Source organism: Diceros bicornis, assembly GCF_020826845.1.
Source record: "Diceros bicornis minor isolate mBicDic1 chromosome 30 unlocalized genomic scaffold, mDicBic1.mat.cur SUPER_30_unloc_2, whole genome shotgun sequence".
Lineage (NCBI taxonomy): Eukaryota > Metazoa > Chordata > Mammalia > Perissodactyla > Rhinocerotidae > Diceros > Diceros bicornis.
In genome coordinates this window covers 1,584,630-1,612,553 of record NW_026690900.1, presented here as the reverse complement: position 1 = coordinate 1,612,553, position 27,924 = coordinate 1,584,630, and the positions used below count along the sequence as shown (strand labels likewise).

At 46.6% G+C, this 27,924-nt stretch overlaps 2 long non-coding RNA genes across 2 annotated transcripts in view; both read right to left on the bottom strand.

The window, feature by feature from the left end:
* The window catches only part of LOC131402104 (uncharacterized), a 103,048-nt gene extending 77,510 nt beyond the window's left edge, over nucleotides 1–25,538 (bottom strand). The window contains exons 1-2 of the long non-coding RNA XR_009218279.1: nucleotides 25,434–25,538; nucleotides 25,065–25,170 (exon numbers count right to left, since the gene is read on the bottom strand). This is a non-coding gene — a long non-coding RNA (uncharacterized LOC131402104). The remainder of the gene's footprint in view (nucleotides 1–25,064; nucleotides 25,171–25,433) is intronic.
* LOC131402103 (uncharacterized) lies at nucleotides 17,812–18,944 on the bottom strand. The gene is made up of 3 exons (XR_009218278.1): nucleotides 18,879–18,944; nucleotides 18,241–18,283; nucleotides 17,812–17,900 (listed from the first exon to the last, which is right to left on the bottom strand). It is a non-coding gene; the product is annotated as an uncharacterized LOC131402103 (long non-coding RNA).
* Nucleotides 25,539–27,924: the final 2,386 nt, after the last annotated feature.

Below are 27,924 nucleotides of genomic sequence, written 5' to 3'. Positions count from 1 at the left end.
TCTGGGAGGACGGGGATGGGCTGGAGCACCGCTGAGGCTGCTTCTATTAACTGTTGTCCAAATCCATCCTCATCAGTGCATCGGTCCCGCCTCCTGGGTCAGTCTTCGTGGGTGCATCTGATCCACAGAACTCTGCCCTGGTTGCAGTGGGGAGGATGCAAATGGACGTGTCTGGCATTTTCTGCTTTTAAATCTGGAAGCTGGTGTTGTCTCCCCCCCAGGATCATAAAGTGAGGGAAGCCCTCAAACATAGGATAGGGGTTCAGTGGCTGAGAAACCAAGAAGGATGACAGATGTCTACTAGGAGGCCCTGTACTTTAAGTGTTTTAAGAGTAACCACTGGAGACCACTTGTGTCAGCAACGTTGGGAATTTCCGCTCTAATTTTTTATGTTAAAGTTGCAGCTCTAGAAAGCATGTGTTGGACTTGACAGTCTTCAGCGAGGTGGCCACTACCTGTCCCAACCTCTGCCTTTTAGGGCCCTTGCTAAGGGATCCAACAGTGTTTACATTGAGAAGACCTAGTGCCTAAGCAGACCTGAGATGACTGGATGGCAGTGAATACTGAAGGGTGATGGGAGACATTGATGTTGGGCTTTGAATGTGAGAGTGGGACAAGCAAAAGGTGGACCAGAGTAGCCCCAATATCCATCATCTAATGAATGTATAAACACAAGGTGATCCGTATTTCTGTACATTGTATGTTTTTCAGCCATAAAGATATGAAGGACACGTGCAACACCATGGATGCACCTTGAAGACCTGCGAAGTGAAAGCAAGTAGACAAAGAAGACCACGTATTACATGATTCCATTTACATGGGATGTCAAATATGGGCAAATCTGTACAGACAGGAAGTAAATTTGTGGTTGTTTAAGGTTGGAGGTGGGAGAAGTGCAGGGGTAATACTCAATTATTTCTCTTTGGTTCTTTTTACAGTTTCTATCTCTTTATTGATATTCTCTGTGAATTGAGACATCATTCTCTTTATTTTCCTGGGTCCTTTGTCCCTACTTTCCATTAGCCCTTTGAGCATATATAAGAGAGTTGTTTTAAAGTCTTTGTCTCATGAGTCCAATGCCTGGGCTTCCTCAGGAAAAACTTCTGTCAATTTCCATTCTATTCCATATGAACTGGCTATACTTTCCTGTACCTTCATATCATTTGTAATTTTGTAGTGGTAACTGGACATTTTGCGTATTACAATGTGGTCGTTGTGAGAATCAGATTCTCCTGCTCTCCAGGTTTTGTTGTTGTGGCTTTTTATGAGTTGCAATCATCCTTTTGTTTAGCGACTTTTCAAACGATTTTTGCAAAGACTATGTTCTTTGATGTGTGTGGTCACTGAAATGACTTCTCAGTTATCTTAACAATGAGCAAGTGACCTGACAGAGATTTCTTTAAATGCAAGAATCCAAAACAATACATTTTAAAAAAAGAAAAAATTAAAATCTCTCCAGTCTTTGCAGCTGGTCCCCTGTAACTCTTCCTTAGACTTCACCCCCTACCTGCATGGGGCCCACAAATCTGCCAGAGGTGCAAGCCCAGGTCTTCTCAGGTCTTGTCTGAGCACCCATCCAATCCTGGGCGTGCACATTGCACTCCAGCTTCCCTGGTAGATGCAGTGGCCATTCTAAGCTTTCATTCCCCAAAAACTTCCTCCTCAGATGCCTCCTTTCCAGATTTTTATGTCTCTCTCCTGCCCCAGCCAATTGCCCAGTCATCTACCAGTAGCATAGATCTTTAAATGTTTCATCAGACAATGACACCACTTGGAAAGTCCCTCCACTCTGAGGGGGAGAAATACCTGTCAACTTCTGTGCTGGTCCTTCAAGGACCCAAAAGTCAGATCACTACCACCCAGTCACATAATCACCCTATTTTAAGAAGCAGGTTAGTATTTGTCTCCTGGCTCGAGGGAGCCAAGCAAGGATTCTTGGCTCCCATTTTCACATCCTCCGCTGTACCAGAGAATGGCAGTGGGTAGGCATTAAGCAAAAACACCACAATGCTTTCTTACCCAAATTCAGCCACGTTTTCCTTCATTAATCACTCCTCTGGATGCCGTAAGTTTCTTATTGTATTTCCCAGTTCTGAAACACTTGATTCTGTCAGTCTTGTCCAACTGAACGGTTGCTTCAGTGGAGAGACTGGTTCTGTGAGTACCTTAATTTGCCGATTTGTTAACAGAACTAGGGAGATGTTTTGATACGTCCCTTTGTCCTTTTTCTCTTTCATGTTTATTTTGTTTGGTGGTTGGTTCTCAAAAATTCTTCTTTCTTTTTGTAAAATTTCTCTTCCATATGATTTAAGAATCACTATCACGATTTCAAATAATTATGATTTTTAAGTTTATTACATTGAATCAAGTACTTTTGAGGAAAACAACTCCAATATTGTTGGTGAAAACAACTCCTCCGATATCGTTAACCTTCTGGTCTGCCTGAGCCAGCTCCCAACCTCAACTTGAGGGTAGAGGATGTAGTCGGTTGAATAACGTCTCCCAAAGATTCAAGTTCACCCGGAACCTTAGAATGTGATCTTATTTGGAAACAGGGTCTTTGCAGATGTGATTAAAGATCCGCAGATGAACTCATCCTGGATTTAGGGTGGGCCCTAAATTCAATGACTGGTGTCCTTATAAGAAGAATAGACGACACAGACACATGGAGGGAAGAAGATCACATGAAAGACATAGGCAGAGATTGGAGATCTGCTGCCACAAGACAGGGAAGCAGGTACCACCAGGAGCTGGAAGAGGTGATGGAAGATTCTCTGCTGTTGATAAACTGTGAATCAATTGTAGGGCTCCCCTTTGTTCTCACTCAAACCATCAAATCCTAATAGTACCTTGTCTTAAAAATTCTGATTATCACGTGGCTTATATGGATGTCCTGAAGATCAAGGACCACGTCCGATGCCATCATTTAAATTTCTCAGGTCTGAAATTATCACATGTGAACACTTTCATTTTTCAATGTAACTCACTGAAATCATGGTCTACATCTACAAATTCGTCAGGAATAATTTAGAGGTTTGGGAGCAAAAACCCAACTGACGTTAACCTAAAACAATTTAACAGAATATACGAGGGAAGAAAAGATGTAATGGGGGAAGACATCAGCTCATGTTAATGAGACTTGAGGAGTAGATTGTGATGAAGCACACAGATGCTACATACAAATGAGGGTGCAGGTCTTGTCCTGACAATCCCCCATGGTCACCCTTACTCTGCTGTCTTCCCAGATGGCCTCAGACCGTGTCAGTGGCTCCTACATTGTGACCTCATTCAGCTCCACTCCCCATAACTCCAGGTCTGCCAGGTAATAACCCCGTGTATACCCAGATCCTCTTCCTGTTCCATAAAGGGGCCTGTGCCTGGATCCTGTAGGGTCAGAGAGGGCCATTTGACACCCCTTGTCCTAGGACACCTGGGGATTGGAATATGCAGATTAGCTCACAATGAGGAATTAGAACACCCTAGTCCTAGGGAGCAGTCAACCCCACACCAAAGCTGTGGGCTCTGGGAGGGAGCCATGACTGTGTTAAATCCAGAGGCCATTGTCAGGAGGCACAAGGCACAGCTGTCCACCTCCACTCACTCTCTGCCTTTCTGTTTCTCAGTCACTCTTTGACCCTCTGAAATGGGCTTCCTTCCCCATGACTGCTAAGACTGCTCTATCAAAAGTCTTCAAGAAAGTCCAGAAAATTCCTTGTATTTGAGTTAGCATTCGGCAAAAAAAGGATACAACTTATGTTAGAATGAGATATAAAGGCAAGCTTAGTAAAGTAAGACTTTTATGGAATTAAATTAATTTAAGGTTAAAAAATAAGTTCTTTACAATAGGTATCATCTTTTCCTGAGTACAAGTATTCTAAAAAAAATATAACTAAAAATACTAAATGATCCCTGAGGCCAAATTACCTTTAATATAAAAGTGAAGAAAAATCGTGATAAGCAGAAATTGCAGTATACCAGGACACGTAAAAATCTTCTTTCCTGTCACATGAAACGTGATCTCTCACCCACACAACAGTCTACTATTCACATTTATGTCTTTCAAAAGAGTTTAATAAAGTGCAATTATAAAATGACAAAGCATCACAGTCCAGAGCAAGTAGAGAGAGTGATATTAAGTCAGGCTAGTGAAACTAAGGGCTCTTCATGGGGAACCACTGCTCTGGGGCCACACTTCTTGGCTTCTTCAGCAGGACCTTCTCCTATTTTCCATCGGGTCTCAGAACATCCTTCTTGGCTCCTTGCTCTCTGCCTCCCTGGCAAACCTCTCTGCCCTCAGGGCCTCAGCCAGTCTCCCTTGCTTTTTTCACTTTCTGACTCTGTCTGCGGATCTCTCCATAAGTTACAGGCTGTCTGTAGAGTGGGTGGGGGAGACCGAGACTCACTCCTGGGATCATCTCTGCCCAGTCTGCAGACTGTGTGGCAGTGGGCTTGAGGCTGGGGTTTAGAGACCCGGCACCAACACAGCCCAGGTATTCACCTGGACCACCTGGTGCAATTATATTTAAGGTAGTTGTGCTATCAAAAGTACTTAAAAGTTCTCCTTCACTGCTGCAGGCCTAGAGTCCCTGCAGTCTCCTGTGTGCACAGACTTGCTGGGGCTTCTGCAAGGTCTCCTCCCGTTGACTGTACCTGATCTCATTGCCAGGGTGGGAAGTTATCCTTGTAACTGTCCTCTTGAAAATGCAGCCAGGAAACTGACCTCCTAAAATGCACTTATAGGAAGTGCAGACCTTTCACGATGTTTCCACTTGGTCTTGGCTAAATGGACCTATCTTTTCTTCTCTAAAGTCTGGGGCATCATATTTCTTTTGAGCTTTCCCTTTGAAAACAAAATGAAATGTGAAATTTGAATAAAATGTGGAATGCAGACTGCTAGCCATGGAGAATTTTCTCACATCATTTGGATCTTCCACCCTCCTGTATCCTGGAGAAGTATCTCTCAAACTGCCCTGTGCATCAAAATCATTTGGAGGGTTGTTTAAACACCGTTTGCTGGACATCAACCCAAGTAGGCCTGGGGAGGGTCAAGAATTTGCACTTCTAAGTGTTCCCGGATGCTGCTGATGCTGCTGCCACAGGCACCACACACTGAGAACTAGATCCTGAGACATCAAGATGATATAAGTCAAGGACAGAAAGGACTATGAAGACTAGATGGTTGTGTGCCCAGAGCATAGCAATTTAGTGCCTGATCTCTAATGATATCACCTAACTCTCAGCAATTTGATGCTCACTTCACTTGCACACCCAAGTCCCATCTTCACTCAAATATTCTCCTGTTCATAAATAAATAACTCACACATACCATATTCCCATCACATAGTTCTAGCCACTTTAAAAAACCATTTTTCCTCTCCTGGCTCTTCCTCTCTCCTCCTACTCCTCCCTGTTAATCTGGGCTACACCATCTGACTTAACACAATAGACGCTTCTTAGAAATCAATCCTGCTCTCACATTGGTTCCACATCCACACCCTCTTCTAGGCCATCCCATCCATTTCCCTGGCTTCAAATACCATTAATGAACTCGAAATGCTCATAGAATCAGCACAGACCTGGCTTCAACCCTGAGATCCAAATACTCATCTGCGCACTCACCACATCAGTGATAACTCGATGACTCAGCTCACAGTAAGCAGGTCCCAAGTCGAACGAAGCAGTTTTCCAAATAATCACCCATATCTCAGGGTCCCCTAATCTCACTTGTTTGTATTGATATCCTGTCTACACCTGAGTGTCATTCTGGACACCCTGCCACCCCACACTCATATATCAGTGAACCATCCATCTACCCTCCTGAATCCACCTAAAGATTCTCCACTTTTGAATAATTGTTGAGCACCTTTCAGATTTCCTACAAAATACCATTTCCACAGAGTGACCTTTCCTTATCCCGCCATCAAAATTAATGTCATTTTCTCTGTTAATTTTAAAGCTTTTAATTGTGTGTATTATCATCTATTTCTCTCATAGTGTTTTTCTCACTAAATTCGATACTCCAAGAAGTGAAGACTGATGTGGACTTAATGTTTTACACTGCCGTATTCACTCACTGCTTTGCCCTTAGAAGGTGCACAACATATTTATTGAAAGAAATTATTCAAACTCCAAAAAGTACTTTCTAAAGCTTTCAAACAAATTCACTCAACTACAGTTATACAAGGATAGAATCTCTTTGGTGGTATACGGCAATAAATTATCACTAAGATTGCAAATCCTTTCTGTCTGTAATTCATTTTAAGACTCTAGCCACAATAATCTATTTAAAATGTAAACTTAATCAGTGCACCTTTCCTTTACAATCTCTCATTTCTGTTTTCAGATCCTTTTTAAAAGTGAAGTCATACATCTGACTTCATCCCTGTTGTCCTGCCATAATCATTTATACCATCCCTTTCACTCTCCAACATGTCCCAGTTTGGAGGGAAAATTGTTTGATCCTCCCATTTATAGAGCACCTATTATAAGCCAAGTAATGTACTAAAACCCATGATCCAGAATTTAACTTAAAAATTCATTTCCCCTGTTTATTTTAATCTTTGTGAGAGGAATGAGTTAATAAAGAGATGGATGAATGTCTAATATAGTGTTAGGTATAATTAGATCCTGTCATAAACAGTAAGGGCTACACAGAGATAGAGAGACAGAGGGAGGGATGGAGGAAGAAGAGTAAGGAGGGATAAAGGGGAAAGAAATTACCTACAATTATTTCATTTATTTATTTATCTTGGGAGGAAGATTAGCTCTGAGCTAACATCCATGCCAATCCTCCTCTTTTTTGTTTTGCTGAGGAAGACTTGCCCTGTGTTATCACCTGTGCCCATCTTCCTCAACTTCATATGAGAAGCCGACACAGCATGGGCTGACAAGTGGTGCGTTGATGCTTTCCCAGGACCTGAACCTGGGCCACCGGCAGCAGAGCGTGAGCACTTAACTGCTACGCCAGGGGGGCCGGCCCACCTATAATTAGATGATGCAGAGATTAGGGAAGGACTAACTGATGAGGTGATATTTGAGCACAGAACTGAATTTTTTTAAAAAAGACCAATCACATTGTGGGTAAAAGATTTTCCAGAGACGAGAACAATGTCAACAGTGCAGAGATGAATACTACTTCCACTTCCTAGTGATGTTTTTAGTTAAAAACAAAACTAAACAAATGTCTGGCTTATTATCTCAAGGAAGCTCCCTATACAGAAAAGTACAACACCTTGATCATTACTTAACAAATATTAACACATAAGAAAAAACTTTGAATAAGGCATCTTCTTCTTTTAAGAGCTACTGCCTGCTCACTTAAAGAAGTTTCACAGAAGGACAAAGTGTACAAATGGAGACTCTTGCTGTCCATATGGATTCCACGCTCACCAGAATAGGCTGGCTTGGAAAACAGGCCCATGCAGGTTCCTCCATGGCTTCAGAGTTGTCCTGCTCACACAACTCCTGATGTGCAGACAGCCCGTGGAATGCTGGAAAATGCCAGGACTTCTGCCTCTGATTCCCCTTTTATTTAGGAATGGAGTGGATAATTCAATCTGTGGATAATCCAGGGGAGACATCTGTCTCTTATCAATGGGATTTGAGAGATTCCTAAAGATTTATACCTAAAAAAATAAGTTGGGTTATTGATACTGTCAGATACTGTTGGTATGAAAACATTTAATACAATTGTGTGGGGAGGTGGTATTTGCAGTTTCTATCAACATTTTAATGTTTCCTTTTTCTTCCACTAATGATACCTTCTCTAAAAATAGGAATGGAAGTTTATATGTACAAAAATGTCCATACCACTTATGTTTTCATAGGAAAAAATAGAGACTGTGTAAACGTTTATCAATGAAAGAATGTCCAAAATATTTATTAACAATTCTCTAGAATATATCACACAGCCATTAACAAGAAATTAGTATTTTGTGCATTTACATCTCATGTAATTACACGTAAACTTATAATTATTTCAACCGTCTTACTCTTTTCCTTCCCTTTGACCTGAATAATTAATGTTCCTTTACTTTCTTTACTTCACTGATGTTGATTTAACTCTTTTGTTATTCTGTTATTTCCTCTATAAACTTATTACTTGGAATCATATAGAAATCTTTAATTGCACTAATGGTTAAATTCTGAATCCTTAATAACGTCTAATATGAATAATTACTTTTACCATCTCCCCCAAATGCTAATACCTTCAACACTTTCAATTATATTTTTAACCTGCCTGACATTTGTATTACTGTTTTCATGCATTTCATTCTACATATATTTTAATCTGCATGAGAGATTTCTAGAATTATATCCCGAAATAAAATTCATTTATATTTATTTATAAATTATCCTTTCCTTTCCTCTTCAGTCCTTCCTGCATTCCTGGTTTTCAAGCTGGACTAATTTTCCTTTGAATGTGATAACTCACTGCAGTATTTTGTCTAATTCAAGGCTGCTAACAATGAAAAGTTTCACTTTAAGTTTTTCTAGGACATCTTTATTTGGGACACTATTGTTGCTGGGTGTAGAATTCTGATTTGACATGAGATTTCTATTAGCATTTTAAAAATGCTGCTCTGTGGATGTCTATCTTATTTTCTTTATGGTTAGAAATCACCAATTGGCCTTTTTCTTGCTTATTTGGCCTCTCTTGTCCCTAAAATCCTTTACATTAACTTTGGGTTTTAGACCATAGTTTAGTTCATTAATATTTCCTGTGTAGTCACTCTGCTTAGGAAATGTTGAATTAATTGAATCTGTAGATTGATGTCTCTCATCAACTTGGAACGTGCTTGTGTATTTTCACTTCTGATATCAATTCCTCCCCACATTCTGTCTACTCTCCTTTTAATCACACCCCATGTGTCTTCTAATTCTACCTTGAAATTTCCAATGCCATTGGCCCTATGATTTTCTTGGGAGATTTGCTCTTGAACTGTCTTCCATTTTAGTAAACCAGCCTTTGCTGGAATCAATTCCTTCTTAATAACTTAAATTCTTAATTTCAGTTCTAACATAAACACAATATATCGCTTTAAATTATAAAAAAAGAGATAACAGAGCAGTTTGACAATGAGAAAATGATTTCCTTTTGATGCAATAAAGCTCAAATACATGGGAGAAAATTATACATTGGATTATATTAAGATATATGAGGAGACAGTATTCATTAAAATTCACCAGCAAGACAGAGGGGGCAGAAAACTTGAGTATCTTCTTCTTTGTACTGATGTGGACTGCATTTTGAAATGATAATATTTATATTTCTTGAGTTAAAGAAAATGTTATAAAATCCGTTTTCATCTGTTTGTATTTACTTACTTTAACATGTGTTCTGGAAAATTTAAATGACGTAGGTCACGTTGTGATATCTCTGTTAATCTTGTTTGGATAGAGCCATGATGTGATGATTAATTTTAGCTGTCAACTTGACTAGACACACGGGTGCCCAAATAGACTGTGAAGCATTATTGCTGGGTGTGTCTGTGAGAATGTTTCTGGAAGATATTGTCATTTGATTCCATGGTCTACATAAACAAACCCACCCACAGTGGTGTGGGTGGGCATCATCTAATCTGTTGAGGGCTCAATAGAACAAAAAACAAAGAAAGGCTGAATCCATTGTCTCTTCCTGAGCTGGGATGTCGACCTTTTCCTGCACTTGGACCTCAGAGGTCTTGGTTCTCAGGCCTTCAGAACTTGACTGAATTATATCACTGGTTTTTCTGGTTCTCCAGCTTGCAGATGGCATATTGTGGGACTTCTCAACCTCCATAACCTTGTGAGCCAATTCTTAAAATAAATTTCCACTTCTATATGTTTATATATATTCTATGGTTGTATTTCTCTAGAGAATCCTGACTAATACACATGGATAACAAAGTGCGTACTAAGTGCACATGGAGGAACATTCCCGAGGCATAGGAGGCTCCCCCAATCCCAAGGAGAAAGCAACTCATCCCATCCAGGAAGCAGGCATGAGCACGTGCAAACACACACACACACACACACACACACACACACACACAAGTAATTTGAAAATGCGCTCAAGCTCAAACTCTCACTCTCTGCCTTATTGTTCATCACAGCAGTGATTTCTACATGGCATGTTATACGTCCTTTGCCATTTATGATCTTTTTCCTCCCACTAAGACTAAATCAAACAGGGGCAGTAAGTCTGTTTAGTTATTTTGTAGATCACAGGTTTTACACCAGAGCTTTGCATGTAGTAAGTGCTCTAAAAATAGAATGACCAAATAGTTTTCCCTCCAAACTGGAACATATCAGGGAATGAAAAGGGTAATATTAATAATTATGATAAGACAACAGGAGAAATATGTGCTGAAGACAGAAATGGAGGATTTAAATGTTAAGATGGACTGATCACTTTTGCATTTTAAACAGATCATTTTGACTAGAATCTCATGATTGCATTACCAGGAGAAAGGATTTAGAATCTTAAGCTACTCCTGCTAATTTATTGCAGTGTACCACTTAAAGGTGGTATATTTGCACAAGAGTAGTTAAGTGGAGTGGCCGGTCCCGTGGCTTAGTGGTTAAGTGTGTGTGCTCCGCTGCTGGCGACTGTCGTTCGGAACCCCAGGTGGGCTTCTCCAGCCATGCTGAGGCCGAGTCCCACATAGAAGAACTAGAAGGATGTGCAACTATGACATACAACTATCTGCTGGGGCTTTGGGGAAAAAAAGGAGGAGGTCTGGCAATAGATGTTAGCTCAGAGCCGGTCTTCCTCAGCAAAAACAGGAGAATTAGCATGGATGTTAGCTCAGGGCTGATCTTCCTCGGGGAAAAAAAAGAGAATAGTTAAGTGGATGGATTTAAAATATTTCATGAAGCAATGTTTTAGTGTTTGAATTTTATATGTATATGAATATAAATTGTATATTGTACACATAATATATGTGAGCTCTTTTTGTGTGCAAAGCCATATGTGAACACTATTGTGGGAAAATTTGGAAAATCCACATTAGTCTTGTCTTCATGGAATATCTAATTTAGTGAGAAAGAACTAAATCTTGAAAGAAATAGATAATAATGCACATATAACTAAAATAAAAAAAATCAACAAAGAGGAAAAATGGAGTTTTGTAATTTAGGTTACTGGAGCAGGAGTGTTCACTGTGTGGAAGTGATATTTTGTATGAGGTCTGAAAGGTGATTAAAAATAAATCAGAAGTGGATAACCTGTAGGTAGATTCAGAAGGGTGGATGGATGGTTCATTGATATGTGAGAGTGGGGTGGCAAGGTGTCCAAAGTGACACACAGGGGTAGACAGTTTATTACCAAAAATAAGTGAGTTTGGGGACACTGAGAAATAAGCCAATTATTTGGGTAAGTGACTTGTTCGACTTGGGACATGGTCATTGTAAGTTATCACTGATGTGGTGAATGTGCAGGTAGATAAATGGGTCTGGGGTTCAGAGTTAGGTCTCTGCTGATTCTTTGGACATGTTTGGCTCATTAGTGGTATTTGAAACCAGGGAAATGGATGGGGTTGTCCCAGAAGGAGGGTGCAGATTGGGAAAGAGGTTCAGAGCATGGCTGACTTCTGGAAGCATCAGTCATTATGGGGTGGTAATAAAGAGAAGCCTGGAAGTTACTCAGGAAGTTTAGACAGGCAAGAGCAGGACAGTGTAGGGTAGTGGATCCCAAGGACAAATGGTCTTTTAAAATGACATTGGAGTCCAAAATGTCACGTGCTACTGCAGACCATGTCAGAAAAATCATGAAAAGTCCCCAGTGGATTAGTAAGAGACATGGCTTGTGAGGTTAGCAAGAGAAGCATCCACAGAATGGGGATGGGATTGGGTGGGCACCCTGGAAACAGAGGCATTGGGATATATGTGAACTTTTCACAATGGATCCCTGGCAGGAGGAGGAGAGGAGGGGCGTGGAGGGTGAGGACTATTAGGAACGCTGGCTGAGAGATTAGTTTGTAGATGGTAGAGATTTGTGCATATTTGAAACTTGAGGGATGATTCCAGTAGGGAAGTTATGGAAAGCACAACAAATATTGAGGGCATAATGTCATTAAAATGGAAGAATAAGATAAAAATCAGAGTGGTTTCAGCCAAAAAATCAATTTCTTTGGATATAACAACAGAAAAGGTGTGAAAAATGTATTCCTTATGAGGAATATATGTAGATCTGATGACTAGAGAGTGAAATAGTTCTTGTCTGGTGGTTAACAATTTATCTGTGAAATATGGAGGAGGTCGGAATATAGAGATTTACGGAACTCAAGAAATGGAAAAAATGAGCAGAGCATTCAGGAAGCATTAGAGAAATGCATATAGGTCCATTGGTTGCTGTTGATTCTCTGTTGGGATCCACAGGCTCCTGGTGCATTCTCTGTTCAGTGCAAGTGTCAACATGACATGGCAGGTATTTGAAATCATCTGAAGTGTGCAGGGTGGATATGATGGCAATAAAGTATCTGGGCATATGGTCAGTGGATGATTGAAATGATGGACTGTGAATCTGAGATTACTAGAAAGGATTAGGAGAAGAAAAGAAAGAGGTTTGTGAAGATATTCCTACTGGAGTAATCTAGTTTATTGAAGAACGGTTATTTAGAGTGGATTTCTTTGTGTACAAACTGGAAATGTGGAAATTTGTGGTGGGAATATGGTGTTTGTGAATTAATGACTGGGGAGCAGGAGAACTTTGGGTGAAGATAGGATCGGTGTGTGGAAGTGAATGACTAAGGATGAAGTAGTGAATAATGTCATTAGAGATGAGGCAGTGAAAGGAGCTCTGGAGTGCTTGGAACTCTGTGTCCCAATAACAGTGGGCTGTGGGACACCAGCATGTGTGTATTTGACCATGACAGAGAGAGGCGGAGAGGAACGTCCTGAAGCAAGATGGCGGAGGGAAGTTGGTCTGGATTTGACACTGGATAATGACCTTGAGCTTTCCGTCATTGTCTCACATCAGCTTGATGATGTCACTGAATCCTGTTCTCCATGTGTGGTCCCTGTACCAGCAGCTCAACATCACCTCTTAGAAATGAAAATTCTCTATTCCTTCCCCAGACCTACTTGGGTTGAGTTCCAGCAATCTGAGTTTTAAAAACCCTCCAATGATTGTGATGTACAGTGTGATTTAAGACACATGTGTCCAGGGAGAGAAGGAGGGTGGAATATCCACGTGAGCAGAGAACGTTCTCCATGGATGGTAGTCTTCATCCTCCATTTTGTTCAAATTTCACATTTTATTTTGTTTTGAAAGAGAAAGCTCCAAAAATATTCCCCGACTTCATAGTGGAAACAGTAAGATCATGAAACTAAACCCATTCAGAAAACTGAATATCTATGCACCCTGAAGCCTAAGCAGCTGCATATTCCAGAGGCCAGTTGCTGGAATAACTTCCCATCCTGGCGGTGAGGTCAGGTGCAGTCAGTGGGAGGAGATCCTGGAGAAGCCGCAGCAAGTCTGTGGATACAGTAGACTGCAGGGACTCCAGGCCTGCAGCAGTAAAGGAGAACTCTTAAGTTCTTTGGAGTCGCAAATACCTTCGAAATAGTCACACAGGCTGGTCCATGTGAATCCGTGGACCATGCAGGGGCCGATGGATCTGCACACCAGCCCTGAGCCCACCCTGACTCACTGTCCATATTGGGCAGAGATGAGTCCAGGAATGGGCCTGGGTCGCTCACAGACCCTCTTCAGGCAACAGGTATCATCTAGAGATATCAGGAGACAGACACAGAAAGTGAAGAAAAGCATGGGAGAGACTGACTGTGGTCTCGAGGACAGACGAGATTGCCGGGGAGGCAGAGAGAGCAAGGAGCCAAGAAGGGCATCCTGAAAACAGTGAGGAAAGCAACATCAGTGCTGAAGAAAAGGTGAGTGGCGCCGTTGAGAAATTCCCTATGAGACAGGCTTGACTCTCACAGCATCTCTTTGTAACGTCCATCATGATCTTGACCTTTCATGGTAAACCTCAATTTTTCTTTACCATGAGTTTTCTCCTTTTTATATTAAAATTGATAGGATAATTGAAGCTGAGGAATTAGTGTTTTGAACTTACATTTGTTTTTTCTAGAACTTACACTCAATGAAGTGATGATACCTACTAGAATGAGATTTGTCTTTGAATGTATATTAAAGCCGATTCCATAAATTTTTATTATGATTTTGCATCGAATTTTTTTTTTCTTGAGAAAGATTTACCCTGAGCTAACATTTGTTGCAAATATTCCTCTACTTTTTGTGTGGGTCACCATCACGGCATGACTGCTAATGAGTATTGTAGGTCCGTGCCTAGTAACTGAACCTGGGCCACCAAAGCAGAACATGCCAAACTTAACCACTTGGCCAGGGTCCAGTACGATGATTTTGCATCTAATTATAACGTAAAATCCATCAGTCTTTCTCTTCATTGTCACATGGTAATTCAGACATATGTGATTTCTATATCATGAATTCAGTATCTCTTATCAGTTACCTGGAAAACTTGTGTAGCTTTGATTTTGGAATCTCAAGAATGAGCATACCCCCTGTGGACATTATTTTCCACTTAGAGAACCTTGGCAACAGGCTCATTGCCTTCCTTCCCACACTAGATCCAGAGTCGTGAATATGTGTTTTCCTTGCACACAGCACAGAGCACATAGAAATTATTCAACAAACATGCGATAAGTGAATAATTGGTGGCATCATCAGGTCATTCACAGAAGCCAGACTGAGAGAGAGTTTCCTTACGTCAGGAAGGAGAACCATTCCTTTATATTTGTGATGTTTTAATTTGTAACATTATAATGTGGACACCAAGTATACTGTTTTTATCAAAATTGTGTTCTGAAGGTTTTCAAAAATCTCTAAAACTCAGAGTACAGAAAAATCAATCTCTGTGAACCTGTTACTTGCTTCAAAGATTGTCAACTCGTATACCATCTGACTTTGTTTATCCTCACACCAAGACCCCAAGAATTAACCAGAGGAGATGGCTAAGAGCACATCATTTCAGCTGTAAATATTTCAGTTTCTCTTACAGATGAGGGATTTTTGGAACACAAACACAATAACGTTATCACACACAAAAATAAAAATGTCATTTGTATAATCAACTATATAGTCAGTATCCAAAGTCTCCCAGTTTTGTCAAGGTTATTTCCTGGTTTTACATTTTATTTGAGTCGGGATCTTAATGAAACCCTTCTTTTGCAATTGGTTGATCTGTTTTTGAAGTCACTTTTAATCTCTTAGTAGTTCAAGCATCTTGGGATTTGGGTGGGATATGAGTGTGTGTGTTTGTGTTGTCTACACGGATGTGTGAATTCTTTCTTTCCTGGATGGCAGTGCCTTGAAAGGAAGGGCCTGGGCTGTGGCAACTAGGATTTCTACTCTGCTTCTGGCTGAACTGAAAAGGCCTCCCTGGGTGACACTTGCAGCCTTCAGATGGGAGGGGGAAGAAGTACCAAGGAATTCAAGACAATGGCCCTTGTCTTACAGGGTGTTTCCAGGGCATGATGTTCAAAATGCCGGGTGCTCACCCTTCAGCTCCAGGTCGTCGGGTCGGTTCTTGGCATGAGCTCTGAGCAGTGTCTGTTAACCACCAACCTGGGGAGCATTTCACCATTTTAATTGGTAAGGTTGTGTCTATGGTGTCTAAGATTGGTGGCATTCCCCTGCTGGACCCACTTCTATACCTGCCCCTCTCCTGTCTCATCTTTCAAAACTCCCAACAGGAAAGTTTCACATCCCTGTAACACAAATCCATATAACCACAGCACAGACTGGGGAAAAGAACACAGCTGTCCCAGCGGCTACGTGCTCTAAGCCCTCAGGCCCAGCTGCCCCTTTGGGACAAGTCAGTAACAACACGAGTGAGTGTGTAAACTAGTGATTGCCTGAAACCAGGGACCTCAGAACCACATGGGCCCAAATGTCACCCAGGGCAGCAAGGGACAGTGTGGGTCATTCAGTGGACAGGATTAAGGTCTCTTGTCCTGGCAAACCAGAGCTTACCACTGATCCATCAGGCCCAGCTGGGGAGGAATGGCGACAGTGTACCTGACAGAAAGGCTAGGAGCCTTCTAGGGAATTTCTGCCCAAAAAGATTCATACAATGCTGTGCAGGGATGCTGGAAATCCTAGTTCACAGGGAGCAGTGAGGTTTATGGAACAAAGTCCTGTTGTAGGTTTAAAAGCTGCATCATGAATCTTTCCCTCTGGATATGAAACAAGCGGGAAAAGGACTTCCAAGGGCATGGGCCAGGATCCCAGGAGGATTCCAATCTAGGCAAAGGGTCAACAGGGAGCCCTAGAGGCGGCCTGATGGGGATGTCCTGTGGGCCCTTAGTCCATCTGCACATGGTCTTCCTCTGTCCTTGTCCATTACACATGCAAACATTTATCTTTTTTCATTTATTTCTCATTTAGTGTTGATGCAAATCCAGAGACTGGTTAGAAAATGGCAAGTTCCAATATCTGATCAAAGAAACCTCAACAAGAGAAGCAAAAAACATTCCTTCTTCCTGGAAAACTGCAGAAAGACAGCCACTGTCCTGGGGAAGGACACGGTCCTGGTAGGTGCTATTTGAAAGACACCCATATTTCAGTGGTTACTGCTCTTCCTGGGAAAGTCCCTCCAACCTCTACATCCAGGGAGATCTGAGGGGCAGTCTCTGCTCCTGGCCCAGGTGACCCACACAGAAATGCACCTGTCCTCTGAGGAAGGGAGACTTGAGGGTTTCTTTCAGTAGCCAGGGAGGAGGCTAGCCCTCCTCCCTTCTCCCATATACAATAAGCTGTGAGCATACAAGTTCTTAATTCAAGGAGGAAAGTGAGATTCTGTGTCTTGTTTACATGAGCATAAGAAGTGGAAGAACCACACCACAACACCCAGGCTGTGACAGAAACAGGATATAACATAAGAGTCAAATCTACCATTTACTAGTAAAGAAATAATATCACTCCTTCCCAATGGGCTAACAGTCCCTGGGGTGCAGATTTCAGGGAGTTGGAGGGGGTGGTTCCCTCCCTCTGGGGCTTTAGGGGAAGCCAGGGAAAGTCTTAGGATGTCCTCGTTCACTCAGGGTGGGAAGAGCTGGCCCGGTACACCCCGAGGGCGCCAGTGTTCCTGCTGGTCAGGAGTAGCTGCACTTGTGGTCTCCAGAGTGTGACGGCTCATTGCCAAAGGCGTGCCGGCTGAAGAGAAGAAACAGACTATTTTGGGGTCCCTCCCTGAGATTCATGGCACACCTCCCTGCCCCCCTGCACTCTGATCCAAACCCTGTGCCGAGTGCTGAGTCCATCAACAGCACCCCGTTTGTCCCTGATGCAGGAGGCATCATTTAGCATCACTCATTTCAGAGGAGGCAACTGAACCCCAGAGAGGAGAGGGGAGAAGCCTGTCCCAGGCCTGGTCAGCAGTGGAGCTGGGATCCAGGCAAATGCTTAGGCCAAAGCTATACTGAGCCCCTGGATGCAGTCGCTGCTGGTCCCAACACTCACTCGGCCCTAAACTGGAGGATGTCCGGTTCCTCTTTCTCTTTAAGAGCCGCATTTTGCTCGCCTTCTGGTGTGCGGGCTCCAGCTGGCAGGAGACCCAGTAGCTACAGGACAGAGTGGACCTGTGAGTTACCAGGAGCCACACCTCAGTTGCCCCTCCCAGAGCCTGCCAGCAGCTGAGTCCCGGTGCCCCATGGGCCACCCCGCTACGAGCTCTGAGGCTGATTAGCGAGCCAGGCCACAGACTCTGGAGCTGGCCATCAGAGAGAGTCTGCCCTGCCCTCACCCAACTCCTGTCCTCCTCACCTCTCATGAACACTGAGGGGCTCCATGGCCTGGAACCAGGCCCCAAATCGCTCTTCGGCCTCCAGGTCATACGCATTTGCAGCCTGCTGGAGCAGCTGGATCCTCCTGATGACTTTTAATTTCTAGGAGGAAGGACAGGATACAGACAGAGCTTGGGTGGGGAACCCTGTCAGGGACTTTGCAGATTGAGGATATGGTCTGGGGTCTGTGCTCACTCGGGAACCCTCCTTCCTTCCCACTCCATTCAGGACTTGCCTGTCCTCACAGTTGGCTGGAATTAGTTCCTTATCCTGGAAGGTGTCCTTGATGCCAGCCCCTCCCACACCCGCCAACCTAATGGGATTCCCAGTTTTGTGGATCTGACTCTCCCAATAAACGTAAGACCCAAGAGATGAGGTCAGAGAAAGTCTTGCCAGGGGAGGTCTGTGATTTCCACTTCCCCACCCTCCCACAGCTGCTTATCTCATACCATTTCTGGAAGTTGACCCGATTTCCCTGGAAGGAAGACAGCTAATGTCCATCAGAAACAGCCCCCTAAACCCATAACCAACCCCCATCCCACCCCTTCTCAGGCTGCAAGAACATCAGGGCCCAGCAGAGGGCAGAGTTTCCACAAAGAGAACTTGACACTGGGCCAGGCTCTGGGCCCCAGAGCAGGAGGGACAGGGGAGCTGAGGCCAGAGACATTATGTAGCACACCATCTCTGATGACAGATGGGGAGACTGAGGCCTCAGGGAGGAAAGGACAGCTGGACCACAGAAGTGCTTCCTCACTTGCAGGGGCTGGTGGTACTCCCCCAGGGGCAGGGTCTGAGGGGGAGGCTGAGTGCAGCTGAGACACAGCCTCCTGCAGCTCTGCAGACAGGCAGCACTGAGCTTCACCAGCCCAGGGAGCCTGGTGGGGGGGCTTATGCGGAGCGTCTATTCATGCATTGCTAAGAAGGACCTGACTCCCCAGCTCCCAGGGGTGGCCATGGGGCCCTCATGAGAGGAGGTTTGCCAGGTACTGAGAGCTCAGGGCCCAGTGCAGGGCTCTTGCCTCCCAAACCTCAGGATCCTGCTCCCTGGTCCCACCTCCAGGCTCACTCACTTCCAGATCATCCTCCATCCCAATGTTCAGCAGCTTCAGGTGATAGAGGGACGTGCCCAGGAAGGGGACGACACCCTGTGAAATGAGGGTTGGAGTGGTGAGATGAGTCCCACCTCTCAAGTGCCCCCATGTACCCTTCCCCAAATCCCTTCACCCCAGCCTCCTGCCCACCACAGACTCCCACAGAAAGCAGCCTAGGAACCTCAGTGGCCTGCACCCAGTTGCCCCCTCCAGGACCACCCAACTTCCCCAGTCACCTCCCAGGGGCGGCTTTTGGCAAATCCCAGAGTATGTGCTCCCTGCCCCTCCCGTCCCTAATCTATCCTGGGCCCAGCCCTTCCAGGCCTCCTCCCGGTCACTTCCAGGGCAGGCATTTCAGGTTCTGGGGCTCCAGGAGCTGGGCTGGAGGAGGAGGGACCCCTCTCTTAGGGAGGCCTCAAGCCGTGAGGAGAGAGACCCTCTCCTCTAACACCTAGACCCTCCCCCTCAGGCCCCTTCACCTGCTGCTGCTGCCTCTCCTGGGCTCCCTGGGGATCCATCTCTAGGGTGGCCCACACAGAGGTCACCTCCTGCAGGGTCAAGCACAAGCTCAGGGAGGCCATGTTCCCTTCTCCGTGTCTCCCAGGCCCCTGATCCTGGACCCTGGACATCTGGTGTCTATGGCTGATCCCATTCCAGAGTGCTCTGATTCTAGATCACTCCCAGCTCCAACACTCCCTCCTCTGTGCCCTCAGGCCTGCCCAGGCCCCTAAGCCTCTCTCCTCATAGGAAAGTGTGAGGAGGACTCCCATGCCTCTCAGGGTCCCCTGAGGACTCAATGTCATCTGACTGTCACCAGTACTCTCTCCTCCCCCCTCGAGGAGGAGGAGCACAATGCTCCTGCACATTCCTCTTCCCCTTGTACCTCATCACCCCTTTGAGGCCTGCACCACAGATCATCTCCCTCCTTTTCCCAGATGAGGAGACTGAGGCCCACATAGGTGCAGTGACTTGCTCAGGGGCCCACAGAGGTGACAGTACCCCCTCCCAGCCAAAGGGCCTGGCCCCCGGCCTTCACTCCTCCTCCAGACACACCTCTGACCAAGGTCCTGTCCTCTGGACTCTCGGGGTGTGTTGAGGCCTTCAGTCAGCCTGAGCCATGGATCGGGAGGCACAAGGTGTCTCGGGGTCCTATCCAAGTGGATTCTGTGTTTTCCAGCCCCCTGGGATTCTCTGATACCAGGCTGGACCTGAGGCCATGCCAAAGGCCTCAGCTCCCTAGGATCCCCTCATGATGGACCCTGCACAGAACTCCTCCTTTATTCACTCGGGAAGGATCCCCCTTGTGCCACATCTGAGTGACAGTGTAGGGGGTTACCACAGCACTGTGTAATGGTGACATTTGCATCCTTTTTTACTTGGAAACTTCTAGTGTCCTGTCAGGAAGGTCCATTAAGAATCTGCAGGTTCCCTGATAATTCTCATTGCCATCTGGGGCATATCCTTGTCAACAAGGCACCGGGCGAGACTCACTGGTTTGTCAGCAGTGACCACTATCTGGCTAGAGTGCACAGTCCCAGAGACCACACAGTTCTGTCCCAGATTCACAATTTGGCCCAAGGCTGGGCAGCCCCTGTGTCCACAAGACCTGTGTGACCTCACAGTGCCCATTCCTGGGGCAGGCAGAGTGCCCACCCCTGTGAGGTGCAGTGAAGACAGAAGGAGCAGCAGGGGCCTGGCTTCCTGAGGACAGGCTGGGCTGCTGTAGGAAGAAAGGAACCCCCACCCATTCCATCCACCCGCCAGCCTGGAGGAAGAGGGCCAGCTGATGGGTCCGCATGGAAGCCAGAGACCTGCTCATTCTGCCAGCTCTTCACCTCCTGGAACAGTCCAGCCGACATCACTGTATCCCGTGACCAGGGCCTCCTTCCCCAAACAGTCCCCACCTGCCCATGCAGCTCACATCCCCCGCTTCCTGTCAAGCTGGACAACACAGACCATTATTTCTCAGGGAACCTTAAGTGAAAAACTTCCCAAAGCACATCCTGCCTGGTCCCTCCCCACCTCACCTCCCCTCCTTCCAGATCTCCTGCCTCCACTCACCTCCTTGAGCAGCTTCCTGCTCTCCTGCTGGCTTGTTTTCATCAACTTTTTAAGTTTTGTACCGTTCTTCCTGAGGAGGGAAAAAAGGAAAGAGACACTGTGGAGTGGTTTGAGGGTAAATCCCTTTTGTTTGAAAACCCAGAATATCCAGACAGCCTGGATGAGCGTTTTCACTGTGTCCTCTGAGCCCTGAGGTGTCTGGGACTGGGGAGGGGGCTCTCCTATTGTCACCTGGGGCCTCCATTCTCTTATCTTCTCAGCAGATGTGTTTTAAACAGTCTTAATTACATGTGGACAGAGAGTTCTGTTGTTGAAAACACTTGAAAATCTTCAATTTGGCTCAAGCCAGGATCTGTCACTTAGGGAAACTGATTCCTGAAGCAGAACCACTGGCCTAAGTTTTCAGAAAGACTCCAAGCCTCCCAACCAGGTCAGACCCTATCGTCAGGTTTTGCTGTCTCCCAGGAGGTCCCAACTGACTGAAGGGCAATGCTAGCCCAGTGGGGGGTGTCTGGTCTACCCAGGTGGTGATCAAATGGAGAGAGGCCTACCCACCTGGACACCCATCTCCATGTCTCTTTTAAACGCTGAATGGAGGGGCTCTGCAGAGCCCAGAGGATCACATGGAGTGAGGAAAGGTTCCTCAGGCCTTGGCATTCCTGGGGAAGGGAAGAGAATGAGCTGTGAGGGTGAGCTGGAGCCCTGTTTCCTCTGGCTTCTGTCGCCTCATTGACGTCTCCTATCCTGAATGGGACAGCAGCTCAGGGAACCCCGGGAAAGGCACAGTTGGAAGCTGATGAAGAATACTTCCAGGGAGGAGGATTTTAGCTCAAGGCAAGGATGGAGCCCAGGAAGGGGTGAGATTCCCACCACTGGGACCAGGAGTCAGGTCATCAAGGCACTGGCAGGAGGGGCTTAATAATTGTGCAAAGGCTCAGACCACAGACTTCAAACATGAGAGCTGAGAGAGGAGAAGGGACAGTTACCCTGACTCCAGAGAGTGGCTCTCAGGGCCTCCCACATCTCACCTTGGCCACCTGGATCCAGAGCTCTACCACCCTGGCCCTGTCTTAGGCCGTCATGCTCGGGTCCCCAATGCAGGTGGTGATGACACATTCGACCATTCTGTTAAAGTGGGTCGTGGTGGCATGGATGGTGGGTGCCAGGTGCTCATTGCACCTGTTGTCAAACTGGGACCAGATGGAGTCCAGGAAGTCGTGGGGCATCACTTTCTTGAAGAGCTCCTGGGGAGGACATGGCGTGTCACACAGCCCTGCCACAGCCCAGCTCAGCGTCCACAGCCCCCAGTCCCAGGCCGGGTCAGTGGTGAGAGCTAGTGCTCAGGAAGCTGAGAATGTGGCCTGAGGCTTGTGGGAGTCCCTGGGTGTTGCCTGTGTCCCCTGAGGGTACCCAGCACAGGATGACGCAGGACCCCATACTGTGGTGCCGGGAAGTGGCATTTTGCTCGCCGCCCAGTCTCACTTCCTCCAAGCACCAGAACTCGGCGCCTGCTTGACTGTCTCTAGGGGCATCTCCCACCCAATCTGAGCATCCTGGGGTCTGACTCCTCTATCAGATGCACATTATCCCAAGGCAGCAACTACCACAGGCTTTGTTTGTGTGCCTTGCAGTCATGTACACATGAGGTGTTTATTAGTGCTGAGGCAGTTGTGGCCTCCTGGGCAAATGAGTGAACTACCCAAGGACGAGACAGCACTTCAGTGTGCTCCCCTCCCCCACCAAAGCACAGACTCTGCCCAACTTCCTCTCTGCTCGACCTTGTCCATCTGCACATGCACTCTGCATGGCAGCTCCTCTCAGTGTCCATCTCTACTGTCCACATGAGGACAGCAAAGGCTTGGGAGTTAAGAAAACTGCTCAGGTCACATGAGGGTAAGCAGGGAAGCTGGACCGAGATCATGGGATTCTGGATCAGGAAATGGCAGGTGTGGGGCAGCTCATGGTACAAGGAAGGTCGACCCCACCTGCCGTGAGCACCCCGCTGTTCACCACTTCAATCAGTGTCAACTGCTCTGCCACCAGCTTGGGAGGGAACTCCAAGAATTCATGCTTCTCCTCCCTCAGCAGGTTCTTGCTGGTCACATCCCAGCGGCAGGTGGGCTCTGGGGCTGGATCTGGTTCTGCTGTTATCTCTCCAGGTGGAGTGAGGATTCTCCCTGGAGCCAATGGTCCAGCTGGCTGCAGCTCAGGAGCTGGCACTGGGGCTGGAGCTGATGTTGGTGGTGGCTCTGGCCCTGGAGGGACTGATGGAGGTGACACTGGCTCCAGCTCTAGCACAGGTGTTGGAACAAGAGATGGAGCTGGATCTAGCCGTGGAGCTGGCCCTTGCTCTGGCTCTGGAGCTGGAGGGATCTCTGGAGATGATACTGCAGCAGGAGAAAGAAACAGTTTCACTCAAGTAGCTGACTTCCCCCGTCCCTGTCAAAGCCAGGAAAGACCCCACTGCCTTTAAGGGAACCTAGCCTTTGAAGACCCTGCAAAACATCTTCCCATACTGCAGTCTCCTCACCTTCCAGATCTGCCTCAATGGGCCTTGGATGCTCCAGCTGGACATGGAGAAAGTAGGTGTGGACCCCAGCTCCGAGCCAGGCAAGCTGAGATGCAGAGAGGTCAGCTTCATCCTGAAGCAGGGAAAGTGAAGGGGGTCCCAGAAATCCTGCCCTGGGTCCAGGCAGGTTCCCACCAGAGAAGAGATGGCACTGGGGGAGGCAATTTGGCAACAGAGTCAGAGGCCTGGCCTTTCCCTCCACACTTCTCATGCAAGACATCGATGCCTGCCCCTTCCCATTCTGGGGATGAGCCCCTGCTCATCCAGCACGTTGAACACAGAGCCTGTCGTGACTCTCTTCCTGCTGACACGCTTCTCCTGAAGGGCCAGGACACAGCCCAGCACAGCCCTCCATGTACTTGTGCAACTGGATTGAGCAGAGGCCGGTTTTTGAGTGGGTTGCTCACAGACCTCCTGTCTTGGGCCTGGAGGTGGTGGTCAAAAGAGGTGGATATGGAGAAGAGGAGACAGATTAAGATGGGTCTGTGATGGGAATGGGTCTCTTGGAGACAACTCAGCCTAGCCACCCCTTTGTTTCCCAGGGGTCCTGGTACCCATCCATAGCTCTTTGACTCCTGTCTTCCTGGAGTGGAAGCCATCAGACCTCAGCTTTCCCTTGGGAATCAAAAGATGTGTGAGACGCAAGGTTCTGACAGGCCCGCCCCAGCCACAGCCCCCATCTCTCCTTCCACACATTGTTCTGTAGAGACAGGAAGCCCTTCTTCTGGACCCAAAGACCACTCACTTTTTTAAATGGTCCTGTGCTCTGCCCTCATGGCTGGACTAAGGGAAGATGCCTCCAGCTATAAAGGAGGCTATCAGGGCATCACTTGTGATGTACCATGGAAGACAGGACCTGTGAAAGATGTATAATGTCACTGTCTCTCAGACAACAACTGAGGCACAGCGATTGTGTCTCCTTCATTCACTGACTTTACTAAGTGTCTCCAAAAGTCCTGCATGTAGTAGCTGCTTAATCTACACACTTGAATGAATGAAGTCCAGCCAGACCATCCCAGACACTTGAGTGGACCTAGGGCCTCTCTGCTGCCCCAGAGATCCTTAATTGGCTAACCCAAGGAAAAGGATCAGGACCAGCTGGATGGAATCTCAACTCCTTGACAGGGTGCTTTCCATGTGCTTTTCCACACTCAGAAAAGCCACATCCTAGAGATCAGTGAGGCAGACTACTTTTCACGGCGAAGAGAAAAATAAACACCATGGACAACCACAGCACGTCAACAGCCCTCTCCGCAGATCCAAGCACCAGGTAAGCACCTGCCATTGCTGATCCCATTAGTCCCTACAAGATCACCATGAAATTTATCCCCCCCCCCACTTTTCAGAAGAGCAAACTGGGGCTCAGAGAGATGTGGGGATTTGCCCAAGGTACACAGCTGGCAGTGAGCAGAGTCACCACTGTGCTGAGGAGGGAGTAGCTACTCACCTAGTAAACAGCTGGTCCAGAACCCGGTGGGATGTGTCTAAGGCCGAGTAGTTGACCATGAAGGTGGTGAAGATGGACATGTTCAAACTCAGGAAAGCTGGTGCCATGGACTCTGTCAGCTTCTCCATCATGCCTGCCTGGAGGGCACGCATCCTGCAGGCCTCATTTAAATTCACAGTGAACTCATCCTCACACTGGGGGAGAGGAGGAGGGACATACAGTAAGTGATATCACAGTGAACCACCAGGAGGACTGAAGTGAATTTCTACCCTCCTGTGTAGCTGGTGGAGAGGAGTGGAGGTCCAGATTCCTTTGAGAGTGGGACTGTGGGGTACTCTAGTGAGAAAATTCTGGATGTGGGGAGTCCAGGGGGTTCTCAGATTTGAGTCTGCATTCTAGTACTGCCTTGGTCATCTCAGAGTCCTGCGTGTGAAGACCCCTCTGCACCCACACTCACCTCAGAGCAGCCCTGGTCATTGATGGACTGGTGCACTTGTGTTCTCTCCAGGGAGAGGGTGAACTGGAAACCATCCACCAGCTCCTCGACCATCTCTTGGGTGCAGCTCTGCTTTGACAGTGCCCAGGAGTCAGGCCAGGAGGGATCAGGGGCCTGCCTGGACTTTGCCACAGGGGAAACCCCCCCACAGATCAGACACAGAGGGGAATTTGCATAGACTTCACCAGGGAAGGAATGTGAGGACAACTTCAGGGTCCGGGATTCACATGCAGATAGAGGAGCTTGGTCCCCAACACTCACCTTCCTCTCCTGCAGCCAAGATCTTGAGTATGAACATGACACACTGCCTGACTCCCACCATCTAGCTTCCTGCTCCTGCCCAGGCTGGGTCCTCCTCATCCCCGGCTTACCTAACTCCACCTCCCTCACACACACACACACACACACACAAAAGGAGTGTCAAGGGATATGGGGCTGCCCTTTTGGGATCACAGTTCTGGCCTGGCCTAGAGTGGCCTGCCCTGGCCCACACTGTTACCTGATGGTTCCTCCTGCCAAAAGGCCACAGACATTCGAGGTGAGGGCTGAGCAAATGTCTAAAGCGACTTAACATGCTCTCATTCTGGGCTTTCCGGAGGCCAGAGCCTCAGAAAGTCACGGGACAACATGAGAACATCCTGCTGTGTCGAGTGTCTCCACTCAAATGAACTGGACAGGAGGCTGTGATTACAATGTGGGTGCCTGGTAACCAGAGTTCTAAGTTCTATTGGGGGCTGTCACCAAGGAAGTGAGGTCACTTCTTCAAGGTTCTATTATTTGGCCCCTTCCTTCAATCAGACCCACCTAAAACCCCCTCTAGGCTGTTGGCTCCTCTCCCTCCTTGCCCGTGTCATCTCCATCACTGTACACAAATACCCATCACCACCCTCCCCACAGCTCCTTGGGAGTGGATCCAGGGCCCCAGATTTGAGGAGACAGAGCTGAAGTCAGACCTCTTTTTTCCTACCAGTTCTGTGTCCTGGAAAATCTGTTGTGCCTCTCAAGATCTGCCCAGTCTCCCAAGCTGCACAATGAGGATTGGGTTAAAAACAGCTCCCTAGGGACATTGTCAGGGTCCATGTGGTAATACGTACAACACCTATGGATGGTGTCACATGTGTCTAATGTACACACTTAGAGATTGAGGAAGTACAAGAAGGAGTAGGACATCACATAGAATACCAGTCAGAACTTCTCTGGGTTCCAGATGTGTGATCTTGGGTAAGTCACTGCCCCTCTGGGCCTCATTTTCAGGTCTGCATCCTGAAGGGGTTGAAATTAGAGGAAATTCAGACATTGTGATCCACTGGCATTAACCCTCCCACCGTCCCCTGTTTTACTCAGAATCAGTTCTGAGTGCCCCACGTTGGCCTATGTGGTGGGCAGCCTCCACAATGGCCCCAATGCTCCCTGCCTCCTGAAGTGCACATCCTTTTGTCATCACTAAGTGGTCAGTATCTGGCTTCTGAACGACAGAACACAGCCAAGGTGATGGGATGTCACTTCCAAGTTTTAATTACAAAACATCTGTCGCTTCCTGTTTACTGGTTTACTTGGGTTCCCTACTTACCTACCTCCTTGTGTTTCCATCTCTCTCTCTCTCTCTCTATCAAATCACCAGAACTGGGAATGCAAGTGCTGATGTTTTCAGTTGCACTATGTAGAAGCTCCATAGGAGAGAACTGAGGGAGTGTCCAGCCAACAGACAGACAGAAGATCAGACTCTCAGTCCAAATGTATCCTGACAAAACCCATGTGAGTGATCTTGGGTGGGAATCCTCCCCCATTTGAGCCTTGTTGAGACCACAACCCTGCTTCACAGAGACTTTGAGGCAGAGGCACCCAGCTAAGCCATGCCAGATGCTTGGCTCACAGAAATTATGAGATATTATATATTTGTACTGTATAGGTGGTAGGTTTTGGAGTAATGTTGTCACAGAGGAACAGAAAGTAACAGTCTACCATGTCACAGGATCCAGCCTGATCACCCTCCTCTCTCCCCTCACTCTCTCTTCTCAGGCTCCCTCCAGCCACACTGGCCACATTTCTGACCTTCCCTAGTCAAACTCGCTTCTTCATGTGAGTCTCTGCACCAGGGAGCCTTCTCCTTGACACACTAACTGTTCCCAGACATACGCAGGGGTGCTTACACTTGTAATTCTGGTCAGAGCAAAGGTCTGAAATGTCTCAGAGAGGCCTTTCAGAACCTCCTAGCACAGTCTCTACCATCACAGATCTTACATCCAGAAAAGAATTACATGATTTTCTCCTCCTTCCTCCCACTGAGATAAAATGAGTGCATGAGGAAGGGCTGTCTGCTTTGGCTGAAGCACAGGCGAATCTTTCTGGTTATACCAGGAACACGACTCTCTCTTCCAGGCCGAATTTTTCCCACGACGAGTCCATTGTTTAAGGAAACCGTCATTCCTCTCTTTCATGGGTCTGGTTTCCC